The 20,015-nt window shown below is 37.4% G+C and overlaps 1 protein-coding gene across 1 annotated transcript in view; it reads right to left on the bottom strand.

Annotated features, from left to right (window-relative positions):
* The window catches only part of LOC139130059 (tripartite motif-containing protein 3-like), a 37,424-nt gene that overhangs the window by 16,351 nt on the left and 1,058 nt on the right, over window positions 1–20,015 (bottom strand). The window lies entirely within an intron of this gene.

Consider the following 20,015-nt stretch of genomic DNA (forward strand, 5'->3'; position numbering starts at 1 on the left):
AGACTTGAAATGATGTGTACATAAGAGCAAATAGCCGACCACACGCAGTCCAAATTTGTAAGTGAAGAAGAGACCTACTTCACCCCGCGCGATAAAACTCATCGAACCATGTTTGAAGAGGTTGCAAAGGAATACTGGAAATGGACAATATTTTCGAAAAATAACTTTTATTATGTTCTTTTTTGTTCCTATTTTGAAGCCATCGCAAATGACTTATTTACTGCCCCGCCCTGCCCGACATTTCAATTGAGAATTTTTTCCCCACCGTTCGCCACATTTATTGACATAGTTCACCCTACTCTCTTTGACCCACGTTTAAGGTTACTTTATGAGTAAATGTTCTTAACGTGCTTTGCTGTAAGTCTTTGCACGTTTGTCTGCAGGACGCATACATGGCGTCGGAGAATTTTCCAGCGGAGGAGAGAACATGGTCCCCAGCCTCACCACGAACGGGGAGAGGGACCGTGCCGCTCCACCACTTGTGCGTAATAGTAGTAAGCCTAAGCAAATCGCCGTGCCCAGATATTTTTGGGAAAAGTTGCAGTGTGGAAAAAATAGAAAAGGGGACGGACCACACCTCTTTACTTTGCCTTCTTCTATAGGCAATGTCAAGTTGGAGTCAAAACCAAAGGTTTGGTGGATCATTCTGTCAAAAACCACAGCCTTTGACAAGCTCTCCTCAATATGTCCACAGCGCGATTATGATTCATATATACCTCGATTGTGCACACACACAAAAAAAATATCGCGTACATAAAGAATGTTTCCCGCAGACGTGAATTCAGCCAAAAGAGCTGCAATTCGCACATGGCTTTTGACGCCATAATACTCATGCCTGTTTCTGAATTAATTTAAACTGAACTTTCAGTCAATGGTGAAAATATCTTATAAAGAAAGCAACTACCGTATCTCTCCCTCCCCCCCTCTCTCTCTCTCTCTCTCTCTCTCTTCTCTCTCTCTCTCTCTCTCTCTCTCTCTCTCTCTCTCTCTCTCCTCTCATCATACACGTTGCGGCATGTAGGCGTACTTGTCGCCCACATGCCGCAACGTGTACGTGTAAAAGGGTAAGCTATTGACTACTCATGACCTAGGCCTAGGTAGCGTAGAGCTTCTTTTCATCTTTAATACGATCTTTCTTTGCTTATGTAGGGCATGTTTGGAAATTACATTCAGTACCAAAAACAGGCCATTATGGAACTAACTGCTGTACATATACAACACCGTACATTCAAGGCCAAACAATTGTTATTAGCGTATGTGCCTTGTGTACATTGCCATTGCTCTACGCTTAAGTTCAAGGTGGAAGGATGCGCACCTCTGCGAATGAAAAGCTCATGATCATGAAGTGAGGATATACTTTGTGCTAAAATATGCTTACCGTTTGTCGACCTGAATACAAGTTAGATGTAAGCATATTATGATTAAAGCTATATACAATACAGTGTTGTTTTCCTAAATACATGAGTTGATGACAGAAAAAAATGGTTGAACCGAGCCTCTAGTGGCATTTTTACAGCTTGGTAATTTAGACGAATTCTCTTCGGAATCCCCTGTCAAAACAACGAATGGCATCCTAATACGACATACAGCTGATGTACGACGGTAGCGCTGCCCTTACAAGGTCATACATGTTTGAGTGCCTCTTTGTTTCTGGCAGTGCCTCACTCCGCCAGTTTTAAATCCCGGCTTTCGCACCGGGGAGCTATTTTACCATTCACAAAATTGTTTGCAATTTGAAGATCAAGACATTATTTATTTGACTTCAAAACCACACTACTTGCAATACAAGTGTTCCCCGAAAGCACTGTGTGGAAATATCGACAGACATATCATATAAACAACGCTAGACGCTCATTGTCTGTGTGGGCAAAAATGCATATTTTTAAAATCGGGCTACACATGTAAAAATAGAAGAAACGAATAGAGCAAGGTACCGTGTGGATCTTAATAGCTCCGTCATAATATACAATCTCCTTTGATCATCAAGCTTATGTGTTTGCACACAGGCGGCAGGGGCAAAAAAATATTTTTTTATTTAATTACTATTTTATCACCCTATGGGATTGTTTTACTGCCGTCAACCGCCAAAATCGTTCGCCGCTATGTTTTCTCATCAAAACCGCCTGCCAAACGCGAAATTTTTTGACCCGCATACATACATCACATAATGACGAAAATGTGTCGCTGATAACAGTCCGTCCTAGACAGGCAACTGAATAGTACCACGTGAATAGCTTACCTTTATCTGTAAACCAGTAACATACCGTCAGAGAACCCGACCACGATTCACGGTATTGGGATGCACGATACCTCAGAATCTCCTCTCATATACTAATCCGCACCGAAACTAGTTCATACGATAGACAATTCCCCAATATCATCTTGCCAGCTGGACCCTTTGGGTAACCCGAAATTCAATGGGACTCCCTAGTTCAGGTTAAATGGCATCTAGCGATAGCATTTACTTAGGGCAACCCCAAAAAACAAAAAAAAGTCAATAAATACGCAAGGATATCCAGTGTTGCAGTTTTATATTTACTTGTTTAAATGATATATTGAATGATATTATCCTCAAAGAGCCTGTATATGTCAAAGTTATTACGGCCGGGGATGGGCCGGCAAAATCCAGGGGAGGGGGTATCACCTTAAATTTGAAAATTGCAAAGGGGGAGGGGGTCATGTATTTTTCAAACGGCTCAAGGGGGGTCACTTAATTTTCATAAGTATCCGTTCTGTCAAAAAGCAGTTTCAGTGTTCAGAAATATTCTTGGAGATAAAAATGATTTGCTGCATGATTTCATTCTCTGAAGTCATTTAACTGTAAATCTGAACAAAAGTATAATTATCTGTCACATGAACATCTTGCCTTGGCAATTCTGAGGCTTGTCTTACTCTAAATTGAGCTCACTGAGGGCAATGAACAATTCCTATTACTTACATATTAGAGATATAGCAAGTTTTGTCAGGGAAATTACTTAACAGTTACCTGTAGACTACTAGTACCATGAAAAGTGAAATTATACTTTTAGGTGAAATTCCAATATAAATATTGTTGTCAACATCTGAACTTTCAAATACCCTTTTTTAAATCAAATTGATTTGTATCAATTGTCAAACACCTAAATTAATTTAGTTTAGTATTGTAAAAATGTTTTGTAAGAGTATTACATAGTTTTCTCATAGACTACCATGTATAGTGAATCAACATTATCAACAGCTGATTATCAAAATGTTGTCACACACGCTTGCGCAAAAATATTGAAATCCACCCGTAGTTTCTATCCAATCCCTCTGAGGGGTAATGTCAAAATTATGGCAAGTCAGACGGGAAAATTTGAACAAAAACACCTTGTGAGTTTGTAAGGGGTCATTTGAAAAAATCTAAGATTTTTTTTGGATTATATTCCCCCCTCCAAAGGTGTTCGTGTGTGCAGCTTTACGCAAGCAAATTGGGGGGGGGGGGTGTCATGACTTTTTGTCATCTGAAAAGGGGGGATTCATCAATTTTTTGGTGCAATGGGTAGGGGGGTTCACTTATTTTGACTGATGCGCGGGAAGAAACGCCGGCCCACCACGGCCATAATAACTGACGCTCCCTAAGTAGCCTGTATAAAATTTAATATATATATATATATATATATATATATATATATATATATATATATATATATATATATATATATATATATATATATTAATATCATATCAAATCATATCATATATATCATATCTTCGTTCAGGCTGTACCTTTTCCGTTATACACTCGGGTAAATTTTTAAGAATGTAAACTATTTCACCTTCTTCCGCTCTCTTCTCTACTTAGCAACAAAACTGTTGACGCGAACAGATTTATTAAGGCGATGGCAAGATAATAGTTGGAGACGAAAGTACCCACGCATGGCAGTGACGGTCCGGCTGATGGCAGACAATTCATTGTAGTCACACCGACGTCAGCTATAAGGCAAATCGAGTTCATGGTCATTTGAACGTCAGAATTCGCTCTTTGTTAAAACAAGGTAGCCTCGAACGAGTTGGACCGTTCACTTTAAATTCTACGATAGAGTCAAGGTTTACAACCTAGGTGCTGTCAGTATCTGGAAAACCCGGAGGTGGCTACGCTGATGATAGCCTTGATATTTTTTGTATTTCAACAAAATGACCGGTTTCTTCGATGCTCACCACCCGTGTGCTCATTCTGAGTGTCAAAGCATTGTCAATCTATCGGCTGATTGTTAAATATTGAGAATAGGTGACTGGTGGACTGTGGTAGTGGCTATGACCGGCTGGCTACGGTTGACTGCTGCCTCCATTAGCGTCCTTGGACTGTACGGTAATTATTAAGTTATCGCGAGTGAACAGTTTAGTTTTTCCGCCTCGAATGTGTAAAGTGTTCAGCCCTGCAGCGTTATTTACCAGGCTCGTGTTACAAGTAGTGGCAACCCTTGAGGCCGTTAAACCCCTACAAATTTGAATGCACACTATTGACAGGCTAAGTTTTCACGTTTTCTGAAAATCTTGAATTTTATTTCCCCCTTACAGATAACACAGGGATGACAGCCATTTTGAATGTCAAAATATGGGTAAATATCGGGTAATTTGTTTCTCTAGCACCCAACGTTACGGACAAAGCATTTTACAGTATGATAGATTTCTCCCATGCCAATTCAATGGACTTATTGTCCGACAATGGACCCTTGTCGGAGGACGGTGAGTTCGAGATTCTAGCACGGTGCTGCGCCCCTGCTGAGAAAGGCACGTTTCTCATCAGGGCTCCTTTGGGGTAAGTTGGTTATGCATAACTCATCCTGTAATTGGGCTAATGCCCGTTGGATGATGGACCGATAAAAAAATTCAAGAAACAAAGCAGAAGTTTCTTTTGCTTACACTTAAGTGTGACATTGTGCAACAAAGCGGGTAGTATAATTAAGTTAAACAGAGATTTGTGGGTAAAAAGTTGCACGGTAAGACACTGTGTATTTCTAATGAAAACTCCAAACCTACGCACACGGGCACGTTAGAAATATCAACTTCAAAATAGGCAACTGCAATCCGTCTTTCTTGTGATTTGGAATCAGTGTCTTCATTTCTTTTATTTTCATAGTACTTTCAGCATATCATCAACTAAAATATGACGTTTTAAAAAGTGTCCAATATATGGCTCTTTTTATGGATTTTTATAGCTCTTTTCGTGCGAATGATGACGTCCGGTCTATCCTGTCTGTTCCCCCTGAAACTAGATCTTCAAATATATTTATCATGCAAAGGCAGGTAGACCATACAATACGCGCATACCGTAGATAGACAGCATATACTGTGAAATATTCAATATTGTGAGTTATGTCCGCTGAGCTTCTTAGTTTCAATGTACGAGGAATGAGAGATTTTGTCAAACGCAAAGCAATTTTCAGATTCTGCTGAAATCAAAAAAGCAGATGTAATAATCTTACAAGAGACACATAGCAGTGTTGAAATAGAACGTAAATGGAAGAATGAATGGAGAGGAAATATTATATACTCACACGGGTCTCACTCTAGCTGTGGTACAGCAATTCTTTTCCGTAGAAATTTAGATTTTTCCTTAAAAAATTATTTTACAGACCATCAAGGGAGATATATTTTTGCGGAAATTTCCGTTGATGACTTTAAAGTGGTACTGGCTAATTTCTATGTCCCAAATAAGGAAAATGAACAGGTTAATTTTTTGAAAAGAGTAAACTCTGTACTGCATTGCAATTTTCCATACAGTAAGATAATTGTTGGAGGAGATATTAACATCCCTTTAGATCCACTAATGGATAAAAGGAGTAAAATACCAGACCCAAGAAATTCATTTAGGAATGATATTTTTTCATTCATTGAAAGTCATGATCTTATAGATATTTTCAGACATAATAACCCACACACTTATAGATTTACTTGGAGAAGAGGCGGTGTTGCCTCGAGACTAGATTATTTTTTCATTCCATTTAGCTTTCAGAAACAAGTCAAGTTATGTGATATCATTCCTGGGGTAAAGTCCGACCATGACGCCATTGTTATTACTATTGAAATATGTAAACAAAAACCAAGAGGACCTGGTTTTTGGAAATTTAATTGTAGTCTTTTGCATGACAAGGTATACACTGACAAAATGAATTCTCTTATAAGAGATACTCTTAATGACGCTGAACTCGCTACTCTCGATCACCAATCACAGTTTGAATTTTTAAAATATAAAATTAGAGATGCCACTGTTATTTATTCTAAAAAGAAAACGAAAGAAAAAAGAGACAAAGAAAAAGAAATTCGCCAAAATTTACATAGACTAGAAGAATAAATTGATGAGAATCTTGATGAAATGTTTTAAATACTTATGAAACTCTGAAAAGAGAGCTTGATGTGATTACAGACGAGAAAGTGCGAGGATCAGCCATACGATCCAGAGCTCAATGGTATCAAGATGGTTAAAAAAGTACAAAATATTACCTAAACCTGTAAAAAAAGAAATATACAAAGAAAAATATAAATTTGTTAAAAGATGGGAATGGTGAAACTACAGACCAGAGGGAAATTCTGTGCAAAATAAAAGAATATTACATCCATCTTTACACGTCTGCGCATCCGAATTTGGAGAAGGCTGACATCTATGGTTTCTTCCAGGAAGCAAATATACCTAAGTTAAGCAAGATAAACGGGCCCTTTGTGAGGGGTTACTAACAAAGGAAGAAATTTATCAAGCGTTAAAAAAGCAACAAAAGAACAAAACTTTAGGGAGCGAGGGTCTACCTCCTGAGTTTTATTTGTTCTTTGGGATGAATTGGAGATGCTTTAAAAATTCTCTAAACTGTGGATATCAAGGTGGTGTCTTATAACACAATAACAAGCTGTTATTACATTATTGCCAAAACCAGAAAAAGACCACCAGTATTTAAAAAAACTGGAGACCAGTTTCACTACTTAACTCTGATTATAAAATTGCAAGTAGGTGTATTGCGAAAAGACTTTAAGGTATTCTTTTAGATATCATTCATTCTCATCAGTCAGCTTTTATACCAGGGAGGAAAATAATTGATAACATTCGATTGATTTTAGATATGGTTGATCTATGTGAAAATACTGGAAAACCAGGAGCTATGTTATTTGTTGATTTTACCAAAGCTTTTGACACTCTTGAATGGAATGTTTTTAAAGCATTAGATTTATATAACTTTGGTAACTCCTTTAAGGAATGGATTGCAGTATTCTACAATGACCTTGAAAGTTGTGTTTTGAACAACGGTTATTCAACAGGATGGTTTAAATAAGAAAGAGGGATCAGGCAAGGCTGTCCTTTGTCCACAACTGTATTTGTTATGGCAATAGAACTTTTAGCCATTGCTATGAGAACAAATACTCAAATTTAAGGAATTTCCCTGCCAGATGGTCACGTAAAAACTATTTGTGGGTTTGCAGATGATACTACTCTATCGCTGAGCAATCAAGATTCTGTAACACGTGCTATTGCTTTGTTGGAAGACTTTCATAGTTTCTCAGGCTTAGATATTAATTTAGAAAAGACAGAACTGCTACTATTGGGCAGCTTAAAGCGCAATTGGATAGCTATGGATTGTATTACACCAACTAGTGGACCTATTAGATACTTGGGAATTTTTTTAGGTCACGATAAAAAGAAAAACCATCTGTTCAATGTATATACCAAGATAAGAAAAATGTGTCACAAACTAGATATTTGGAGATCACGTGACTTGACAATTAGAGGGAAAGTAACACTGGCAAGGGTTTTTGGAGCCTCAAATCTGCTGTACGTTATGAATTCCATTTCTATTCCAGATGATTGTATTAAGAGAGCGAGAGCGTATTTATTCTACTATTTATGGAATGGAAAGAACATTTCATTAAAAGTAGCACTCTGATAGGCAACCTCGATGAAGGTGGTTTGAGAATGATAGATTTGGAACTTCAGAACAAAGCCTTCAAATTAGCTTGGGCAGAAAGAATTATCAAAACAAACTTACCTTGGGGAACTATTGGCAAAAGCTATTTTAGTAGATTTGGGGGGCTACAATTTTTGTTTAGTTGTAACTATAGTATAGACAAAATGACTATTGTAATTCCTTCATTTTATAAAGATATTCTAATATTCTGGAAAGAATTGTACAGTTATACTCTACCAACTAATTTTCAAGAAGGTATTTCAGAAATACTATGGAATAACGAAAACATTTTGATTAGTGGTAAAAGTGTTTGCTATAATGACTGGCTCAACAAAGGAGTCAAACACATTGCTGATTTATTAGATGACAAGGGTGAATTTATTTCTTATGAACGTTTTATAGATAAATATCATATAAGTACTGATTTTGTTACATATTACGGTTGCATCAATGCTATACCAAATTCATGGAAACGCATCATGCGTGGGAACAATAGTGAATGTAGAGTACCTTTGATTGAGAGAATTAGAATTGATAAAGGGAAAGGTGATACAAGGGACTTCTACAGACTTTTTGTAAAAAATGGTTTTGTGCGTGCTACTTCAGAATCCAAATTTTATAACCTAAGTGACAACGATCAACATGAGGTAAATTGGAAACAAATATGGAGACTTCCATATAAAATAACAACAGAAGAGAAGGTCAGAGTCTTCCAATTTAAAATTCTTCATCGAATCTTGCCCACAAACCTATTTTTATTTCGTAATAAAATTAACCAAATAGCAATTGTAAATATTGTAGTCAAGAGGAGACACTTGAGCACCTTTTCTGGTATTGTAAAAATGCGCAGAATTTTTGGAAAGGCTTTGAAGCTTTATGTAATTCAAGACTAAGTAATAAGCTCTCACTATCATGTTACACTGTACTTTTTGGCATTCGCGATAATCAAGAAACAATTCTTCTAAATCATCTTATTTTAATTGCAAAATTTCAACTTTCCGCCATTAGATATGCCAATACTAAGTTAACTGTCAGTTTCTTTGTCCAAAAAGTGAAAGAAGTAATGTACATAGAACAAAAATTTCTCACCCAAAAAAAAGTTTGAAGCAAAGTGGGCTCCTTTGGGCCAATTGTAATGTTTAGGCTCGTACACTTTCTTTTTTCTTGTGTTTGTTCTTCCTTTTTCCTTTGTGATGTGTTTTTCTCTGCTTTGTTTTTTTGTTCTTAATTGAAATAAAATGAGAGTACTGAAAATATTATCACATCAGTGTTGCCTATAATTGGCTATTCATGATGTTGCGCTACTAGTAGCATCTTTGACATTTGAGTTTCATCAAGACCTTGTTTTACCGTCTAATTCATCACTCTTGTAACCAGAACGTAAACTGACGACGTTCACCACTTGTCCATATTTGGGAAAACATTATTACTGCTGTTCCGGTTTTGTTTTTTGTTTTTTGACGGAGAAATATTTACCGGACTAAAACTATCTCAGAAAGATAAACATATCTTCATTTATTTAGCATTGACTCTCACCACCTGTCTGAAATGCCTTCCTTGAGGTTGTACTCGCCTCCGGGACAGATACAATACGGACTCTCAATTTTCTTATATTTCTTCTCTGATCTACAACTTATGAGGGGCTTATTTTAAAGCTCCTGGAGTTAGAAACATTTTCACGTTCTCAGTTTTTCGAAAAACCAAAACTTGTATTTTTCTACGAAGAGTTAACCCAGGAATAGCGGCCACTTTGAATTTTAAATATCGGTACATATTAAATAATTTGTTTCTCTAGTTCCAAACTCAATTTCATTCTTCTGATTTTGTAAGAGAATGGTTGAAAGTTTCATTGAGCAAAGTTTGATATTTACATCTTCAATTACTTAAGATCAAGCATATTTTAAGGAAACAAAAACCCATTACATAAGCGATGGATGTGATAAGACATCTTCAATTACACGATGTATCCGCTACTCTAGATAACTTTTTTGCCTTATTTTAATGTGTATATCAATTTTGATGACTCAGTAAATTTTCAATTTCAAATGACTTTAAAGAAAATGCATCGCACGATTCTGTTGAAAGCTTTGGATGTGTAGCGATGTAGTACCAGGTGGCGCCGAAAGAAGGGTCTCATTACAGTCTGGTCACGATTCTAGCCATTGGGCATATGCGTGTTCTGCAGTCTGCACGCATTAATGAAAAATGTGTCGCGTCAACAACAAACATTCAGTGAATCGTGAAGCCTACCACTGCCTCTTGATAAATTATCCATCTGGCCAGGTGTGTAATTATAAGTCGTCGACTCAGATCATGGCAAAGGTATTTGAGAGGACAAACCTACTCAAGACCGTCACATATGGTCAACAGTTAAGGGGGCACAGAGTCGTTGTTATTAGAGCCGTTAAACCGATTACGTTTCCTCCTCGATACCAACAATGACAGTTGAGTTTTCACTTTTAAACACATTGAGTTAAGTAAACAAAAACTAATAACGCAGAAGTAGTTTGATTGATGCGAGAAGAAAATGGAATATTCAAACAAACACAGTCGACAAGGACATGGTCAAGCCGTTTGAATAGACAAAGCAAGACTGTTTTCACTTGACAATGGAACAATGAATATAAGTAATGTGATAGTATAAAAAAATGTTGATATTATCTTTAAATGCTGATAGTTAGTTACATATGTTAATTTTTCCAAAGAAGAAAAATGGACAGCGAGCAAGAGCAAGAGCATTTTTACGGTGACAAATTTACTTGATGAGTGTCAGGTACAGGTGCTCTGAATTTTATGGACTTTGCGCCGTGTAATTGACAGATATAAGCTTTTAAATTAGCTCAAAGTAGCCTTAACACCTTAACCCCCTCCAAAATAAAAATAAAAACCTCGGGTCAACACGGAAAATTTATACAAGTTGAACAAATTACCCTACATTTAACAACAATACAAAATGGCCGCTATCCCTTCGCAATTTCTAAGGAGGAAATGGGATTTTCCATGTACACAAAATAAGCCGGTAAAAACTATATTTTCTCCATCATCTTCAAAATGGTATGCGATAAAGGAAAAAGATTTGCAAAGGTTAGTAGAGAATAGGTAAGCCGTTCAGAACCGAAATTTGGCTTGGCTGTTGTGTTATGGCGTAATGTCGCTCACAAATTATCCTTTATAACAACAGTCTGTATAAAGGTTGTGGCCGGACACATAGCCGGATTTTGATGAAAAGACTATAGACAGTAAAATCCGATATTGTCAAAACTATTATTTCCTTGGATTGTTAACAGCTTGTGTTCAGGAGTTGAAAGCTCAACATGAAATGACTCGCAGAGATTTCTTTACTGAAGGAATAGGGATTAATTTATACTCAAGAGTCTTGTGTTGGGGAAGAATATTGTAAGTCTAAGGGGTCAGGCGATGTCAAATTTGACAAGAGGTTAACTGCGAGACACATTATATATTATTGGCCAAGCGCAGGACTGTGTGCCAAAAGGGTAACGTTCTCGTGCCTCATGATGGGTACTCAGTCCCCTGTTTGGACTATAACGATTTTTATTACATGCCTCTCTTACATAAATTTCATCCCAGATTTCTGTGCTTACATGTACAGATGACAATCATATAGTTTTTGTCCCTGTTAGACAAAATTTGTTGAAAAAATAAATCGATTTTCATCATGGAACGGTGTATTGATTTATGTTCAAATTGCAGTTATGCGGTTTATCGATTTTTAGGCATAACTGTGCGAAAACTATATTTCCTTTGTAAAACATACAATTTGATCATTTTTGAATCATTTGTTATCAAGCTAAGAATGCTGTCGGTTCAGATGCAAAAAAAAAGAAAAAAAAATTAAGACGCATTTAAGATAAATATGTCCCATAATGAAAATGTTAATTCTCGTCGCCATATCCTCGATTTTCAGCGAGGTTGTAACATTCTGAAAATACTTCCTACGTCAGCTCTACACGTGTTGGACTATCCATCAAAACCTAATGTCACGAAAGTGAACTTAATAATTTTGTTTCACGCGTATGTTACACATTTCAGGAAAGTGGCTTAGACAACGGATAAACCTTTTTGCCTGAATCCAGGAGTACATTGAATTACCTTTTTAATTTTATCGTCAAGTGAATTCCAATACCCCATTACTTTTAAAAATGACGATTACACATAGGCAAAAGGATGAAAAAAATGTAAAATTCTCCACTCTGAAGACGTGTAAAGTTGAAGACTGAGAGTTTTCGTAGAGATTTGAAGGCAACACAATCCAAGCTGTAGTCTGCCATCTTAGTGTGATTATTTTAAGTTGCAATCATTTATCTGAAAAAGTCTGTCAAATATTTTGAAGAAGGGAATACTTAGGTTTGCATCGCGCTATTAGGTACTTATGGATTTACAGTCACACTGTGACCCTCACAAATATGAATATTCTATGATATCACATACCTGCATTGTACCAGCAAGTCATTCGCAAATTTGATACCTAACTTAAAGATAAAATGCTGCTTCCAGGCAGTCATCCTTTCTACGGACAATGACTGCTATCTAACAGAAATTATAATGTAAGCACTGATTGGGATAATCGTTGACTAGCTAATCAATTTTTGAGCTATGATTTTCCGTTTTTCATTTCAAAGGCTCTTAAAAACGCACAGTACGAACCACATGTCAAAGGTCATTTCGAGGTCAGGCGGTAAATGTTTGAACTGAAAGAAGTAAGGAGAGTTCAGTTAAAATTAAGGTCATTTATTGCGCTCACATGGCAAATGTTTTTTTATCTTGCATTTGGTGCGTTGGCGCCAACAAACATTCCTTGATTTGTAAAGAAAACATTTAATAATTCTGCTGCAGATGATTTATCTTGTTGTTAACAGAAAAAAAACCAAACAAACTAATCTATGAATGACTAATTTTTAATACTGCAGTGAAACGTATCTTCAACTGATCCAGTGAAGATACGATGCGTCCAAACATGAAAGATTTATTTTTTGCTCCATGAAAAGCGCGCAAAGTAATAACACCGCCGAGATAGCTCCGATCAACAAAATATACATATTTTAAAAGTGTGATTAGTTGAACTAATTATCATTGATTAACACGCAAGCAATGCATCTGGTAAGGTCAGTCAGTTTGAGATATGACAATTTGTTTAGAAATACCAAAGTTACCATGAAGGTAACACAGATATACTTCGAGGGCAGTTACAGGGCATGACAGAGGGAGCGAATCAGAAGATTTATGTCACAACGGCATACTGACTTACGTCAGAAGGTCACATGAGTCACAAGCAAACCACAGATTAGAGTACAGAAGCTTTTTGATGCTATGCAAAGAGGCAAATCATCTGTGTACTCTGCTGTGTAACTACTGATATTTTACCGTCGGTTACTGAGTGCCAAACCATGGGCGTTGCGCAACGAGAATTTTGTGGGATTTCGTGGCATTCACCACTGGCAATTAGCCGTTTATGACTTTGTTTGTTCAAGAAGTACGATTAATGTGTACGAGAATAGTACTATGGAGTGAGTCCTGACACCTACCTCGTCAAACTTAAAAATAATTTTCATATAATATTCACTTCGCATACATCGACAAGCTAATATAATATGTGCATGGGCGTCGCACTTACGCCAAGTTTGAATTTGATCGATTGGGGACGCCGTGTAAAGTTTGATACTAACTAGCGAAACAAATAACACATTGTTAAATACTCGAAATGGACGCCATTCCTGTGTTAAGTCTTTAGGGATAAATTTGATTTTTAATTTTCAAACGCAAGCCAGTGAAAACTGAAGTCGCTCCATTAGCTTTATAATGAACCTTAATAACTGGTAGACAAACAATGAAGCATTTTAAAGTTTTAGAGTCTGAATATCTGGGCCCAAGGCGAATTCTACCTCAAGTAGGATTTGAGCGCCCTGAGCCAGCAGCTGGGCTAGTGAAGGGTCACACTTGCTCGTAAGGCATATGGGCCATTCAGTAGTATGCTCCTCGAAAATGAAAGACAAGCTTTCGCTCAAACTTCTCTCAATGAAATTTACAAGAACTCTCTTAAAAAATCAAGAATAATAATCAGGAATTAGCAAGCTAAGTTTGGAATTAGAGAGACAAATTTTCTGACATTTACCTGTATTTGAAATTCGAAATGACGGCCATCACTGTGTTAGCTATATGAGCAAAAAGTTGAATGTTGAAAAATTAAGACAAGTGCAAATGTTTCACACTCCAAGCGATTCAAAAGGAGCCCCAACAAGCTGTTGATCGGAAAAGAATGTTAAAAGATTGAGAATCGGAATAGGGCCTAATTGTCCTCAGGCTGCATTCTGCCAAAAACTACAAACCAAACTTTAATATGGACTGTGATGGCACATTAGCATGTTATAGTATTGTTTCCAGTTTGCAATTTCCGATTTACATGTTTTTTAAAATGAATTTCCCTCATAAACCTTGAACCCAATGCGCCGAAACATAGTTCTGCCAGGGTCCGAATTCCCGTTGAAGCGAGCCATGGGATTTTTGATATCACGGAAATTTTAACCTTTGCTTCAAAGGCGTATACAAAGAGCGTTCAACCCAAGTCGTCAAGTACGTTCTCCTGCCATTAGCTCAACTAAAATAACTGGAACGTTTCTGAAATAAACGTTCGTGTAACACAAAGCAAATCTCGCTCATTATAATCTCTCTCTACTCACACAGATCGGGGTCCGCCTTCGGTCAGGAACAAGAGTTTGACTCAAGGGATCTATGACCAAGAGACGATACGCTTGTTGTTAAAGCAGGAACGCTCTAGCGGACATGCGCATTCGCATGCTGCATACAGAAAAAATACTTTGGCTCCATCACGTACAGTGACTGTTTCCTGACAAGCCCAGTTTATGATGTTTGACGTCTACCGGCACACCTTACTCGAACCACAGAACACCGGGTCGTGCAAGAAACATCATGCAGCGTACCTTGCATTCACCCAAGACCTTAGAGTTATATGCGTCTCAAGATTGAATACAACTTCTAGAAACGTTCTTCCATCCTCTTTCTAAATTAATAAAAAAACTTTACCGTTCAACCTTTGCGGTGGTGGCACAACAACACGGAACCTTAAAATGACCGATTTCAAATTTAAAATGCGGCCATTACTTTGCTAACTCTATGATAAGATTTATATAAAAATAAGAGGGGAAATACTATTTTGTCAATGTCGGCCCACAGAGTAGGTAGAATGCGCCACGTGGACACATAATTTTACTGTATTTCCTCAAGGAGCTTCAAAATGAGTTTGTTATTTAAGTGGCTGATAAGACAAATATTGCCACATTTAAAAATTATGTGTCCACGAGGCGCATTCTACCTACTCTGTGGGCCGACCTCGTCTATCGTGTCAAAATGCCAGATAGTCCTGAGGATAATTTCTATCAGTACAAATGAAGTTCCTTGCATACAGTATACAGAAATATCCATGTTCTACTGCAGAATTTTGAATAACCTTGGCGAGAATTTCAGGTTAAAATTAAAAAAACGTTAAACGCAGACAAGGGTAAAGGTCATTATAATGTCATGTATATAACAAACATTTTCATTGGCGGCAACTGCAGGAGGGCAATCAACTTCGCCAATCAGATGTTACGTTACTTAGTAATTAAAATGGCTGCCTCTACTGCTACCCAGTGTGCTTGCCATGTCGTCGAGACAAAAAGAAAGGAGCAAATTTGCTCCTTTACAGAAAAATCACGGGCAAAGTTGCTTGAGTGTAGTAGAGTATAGATAAGTTCCGATGGCGTGGAGAAGGAGGTCGCTCAACAATTACTCGGTGAATGCACTGATTTGGTCAAAATCCGAAAAGTACAGATCTAAATGCGGTAGAACATTAAATTTCTATACAAGTATGTGTAAGGTATCAATTCCACCACATGACAACTTGCTCAAATTTCCTCTTTCAAAAAGTCAACTTCTAGAGCCCTTTTCAGGGTTCGGCCCACAGACTAACCTTAAGGTTATAGCAATAACATCAAATCTGATAAGAGACCACTAACGCACACCCTGATTACGTCCTCGCACTTGCTCAATCAAAAAAAAAAACAAAAAAAAAAACAGAAAAGCTCAAGGGAACCTGGTGGTAGAAAACTACATGATTGGTCAATACTTTGTATGTCGTCGTGATTGCATTGAGACCTTTCCCTCGTTCACAGTTATTGTAAATAAAGCTCCAGAGGCAACTTTTGGCGATTTTAGGGACAGCCGGGAGTTCAGAACAGTTGATAAGGGATAACACAAATCGACCGTTAGTGGGTAATTTTCAGGATTACGCCAAAGTGCTACAATCATTTTATGAAATTACTGCGTTTAGAGCCCTCAAGACTGATGAAACCTCTCTGAATCATGTTTTACCCACCAAATTAGACACTTTTGGGTAGCGACCGAAAGATAATGTAGACTTCGAGAGGCTTGAGTGACTGTCTACTTCATATTATTTGTCAGGCCTTTGTTTTATGTTTTTCGCTAGATGGTTGGGCAAAATTGCAAGAACAGATATTCCCTTGTTAATCATTTGACAGGGTGATTATTTGGAGAGAGATTGACACACATCAGTGCTTAGTCTAGTGTAAATACAGGGTTCCTATGCATCTCGTGGATATATTTTGACCTACATTTTTGTAATTCTTTGGGGTTTTGATGTTCCCAAAATCCAATATTGCCCCATATTTGGGTTCATTTAGCCGCCATCTTGGCGGCCATCTTGGATTTCGACAAAATCGCTTTAACGTTTGTATTACACATCATTGGAAAGCAGAAACGTCTTTTTGACTAAATCTCCGGATTAGGGAAGCCAATTGTCTCTAACTCTTATATGTAGAGAAGACGCGGCAGGTGCGCTATCAAATTTTGCTCAATAAATTGGTCCTGAATGACAACATGTCATCAAGCACAACATTGAATGCCCTAAAATGAGCAGCAGATTTGCGGTCCTGCTGTTTCCAATGCCACGGTTCATGTTTTTTTCTTTATCGCACAGGCGATTGATGTACTATGAAGTCAAACGGCAATACAAGTGTATTGGTACTGTATATCCTTGGCCCTGATTGCTCCAGACACATGACTGTATATGTTTTCATAATATACTGCATCGTTAGCCTTTCCAATTTCAAAATTGACTTTGTCCACTTTATTTTTAGTTTTATTACAAATTGCAATACACTGGTATGATATACTAGCATTAAACAGACCTTTGGTCGGGTGTACCACTCGGACCATTTTCCTCCATATACGCACGAGTGTAACTCGTGCGTATATGCTGTTTACCGGTCAAACCTTATCTAAGCACAACACCTTTCGCCACACAATCGAAATTCAATTCCATAAAACGAGAATAAATTTGATTGAAGAAAAATCTCTGAAAGCCGTCTTGACCATTGTACATTGTTACGGTACATCTGTTTTTAACTATCACACTCTGATGTGTTTGACGATACCTATCAGCTATGTGAGTCCGTTGTAACCATTGTGTATATTGCGCAATCCACACTCAGCTATACAGAATAACACTCGTCAATTTGCTTACAGACATCCTCGAATATGCTGACACTGACATTAAATGTGCAAAAGTGACGGCGAGAACAACAATAGTTTTTAAGGTAGAGGAGTTTATAGCTTATCATTTAGAGCCGATGATAAATCTATTACTTTTAATTTAATGAAGCTTGTTTAGATTTACTTAGAAACTGCAACAGATGTGAAATTCCTTAAATTTGTTGATCGCCATACATTGTTGTGGCAGAACACGCGAAAGTTTAACGTTTACATCTTCAGCTACTAGATTGAGATCAATAATTCTTTAAGGAAACAACGACCATAACATATGGATGTTATAAGAGCACAATGTTCGATTACTTGAGCATGATGTCGGTGATACTCTAGATATTTGTTTTCCTATTTTTAAAGTGTAAATCAATTTTAATGACGGTACAGATTTCTAATTTCAAAATGACTTTACTGAGAAAATGCAATATACGAATCGGTTGTAAAATACTCAGGTGTTGCGATAGAGTGCCAAGTGGCACAGAAAGAAGGGTGCATTACAATTCAGCAGGAAGGTCACGATTCTACCCATCATATATCTTCTACAATCAAACTGTCAAAGGGCACCTGCCACTTGTTTACTAGTGTGTCGCGTCGTCAACAAACATTTATTCAATCGTGAAGCCTGCCAATGCCGCTCAATACCCCATCTAGTGTGTTATTGTGTTTTAAAGCGGTGAACTCAGATCGTAGCGAGGGTATTCGCGAAAGAAAACTTACTCCCGACTGTCAAAATATGGTTATCCACACCGTACGTTGCCATTGCTACATCATTGTTACAGCTGTTAAACTGATTGTGTTACCTCTTCGATACTAACAATGACAGTTGAGATTTTACTATGAAACTTGTTGAATGAAAGTAAACAAATAAAATGACACAGAACAAGTTTCATTAATGGAATATTCAAACAAACACAGTGTACAGCGATATGGTCAGGCCATTAGACAGAGCAAGAATCTTTTCACTGTGTAACAATGGAACATAAATATAAGTAATTGTCAATGTACTGGTGGCAAAAAAATACAGTAAGTATGTTTATGACCCGTTCGCTAAATGACTTATTTGTATCACTGCTATGTAAGTTTATCTCCAACTGGTCCACTTTGGGAAGTATACGTCTTGATGTGAAAGACTTTTAGTGTTGCTCAAGGAAGAGGGCCCACAGTATCAACGCCTCTGCGGTAGCTCGGCTCAAGGAAATATACATTTTTATAAGTGTGACTAGTTAAAAGAGAAACAAAATCAATGATCAACAGGCAAGCAATGCATCTAGTAAAGGTCAGCCCAAGGGAATATACATGTATACAGTGTTAATAGTTAAATAAACCAGAAATCATTGATTAACGGGTAAACAATGTCTCTAGAAACGTTCAGGCTGAGATACGACAATTTACCAGGAAATATCAAGTTTAACCTTCAAGGTAATACCGAGATACTTCGAAGACTAGTTACAGCGGATTGACAGAAGGAGCTAAAGGGAAGATTTTAATGAAAATGACATTTCAAACTATGTCATGAGGAGGTCAAATGAGTCATGAGGAGACTAAAGTATAGATTAGAATACAGACTGGTGTTTGCGTTGACTCTATTTAAAAAGGTAAGTAGTCCGTGTGCTTTATTTCGGGACTGTGTGTCCAACTCAGCGGTATGTTTTATTAAATTTTTTATGAAGTTAGTGCAACGAAGATGAAATGGGATTAATCTTTTTACTTCACGGTAACGATTTACCTACAGTGCACAATGATCGAAATATATTGTCACTACACTACATGAGATAGCTCTAGCTCCCGCCCAGGTCTACTTATTTGTATATTGTCGAACGAGTAAATATCATCATGGCCGATGACAGTCACCGCTGACAATTTGCCATTTGTGACCGCGTTGTCAAAGAAGTACGGTTAACATGTACATGAGCAAAGTACTTAGACTTTACGTTACTAAGATCAATGCAGACACCTGTAGTGACAAACTTTAAAGAAAGTTTCATGTTATACCGATTAAAAATATTCACTTCGGATATGGTGGGATTAATCGAGATGCATACTAAAAGTGTGCTTGTCTGTTATTCTTGCGCCATTTATGAATTTGATTAATTGAAAAATGCGAAACGTAAAATGGAACCATAAAATGGTAACCCCGGGGTCAACAATTAATAATATCGTTCAACAACGTGATAGAAGCTTGTAAGCCTCAAGACATTGTCATCGTGCTCGGTACAAGAAGTTTACACTGTTTTGTCAAAAATCTAATTTCAATCATATTTTTCTCACCTCCAATTTCCCCCTTCATCTGGACAACCCTCTTTCTATGTTAAGTTTCAATGCTAGGTAAAGGGTACCTTTTCAACTTTAACACTTATACCATTTTACGACAGCCGGCGTTACCTCCCATCCAGGCAGAACGACGCCTTGGAATACGTGACACACAAGCATGGTACAATTCAGGTAACATGCTGCTCGAATATTATCGACAACATTTTTGCTCAAACTTGACGTCACTTCGACTCTTTCTAAATCAAGTATTAAAAA

Source organism: Ptychodera flava, chromosome 3 (genome assembly GCF_041260155.1).
Source record: "Ptychodera flava strain L36383 chromosome 3, AS_Pfla_20210202, whole genome shotgun sequence".
NCBI lineage: Eukaryota > Metazoa > Hemichordata > Enteropneusta > Ptychoderidae > Ptychodera > Ptychodera flava.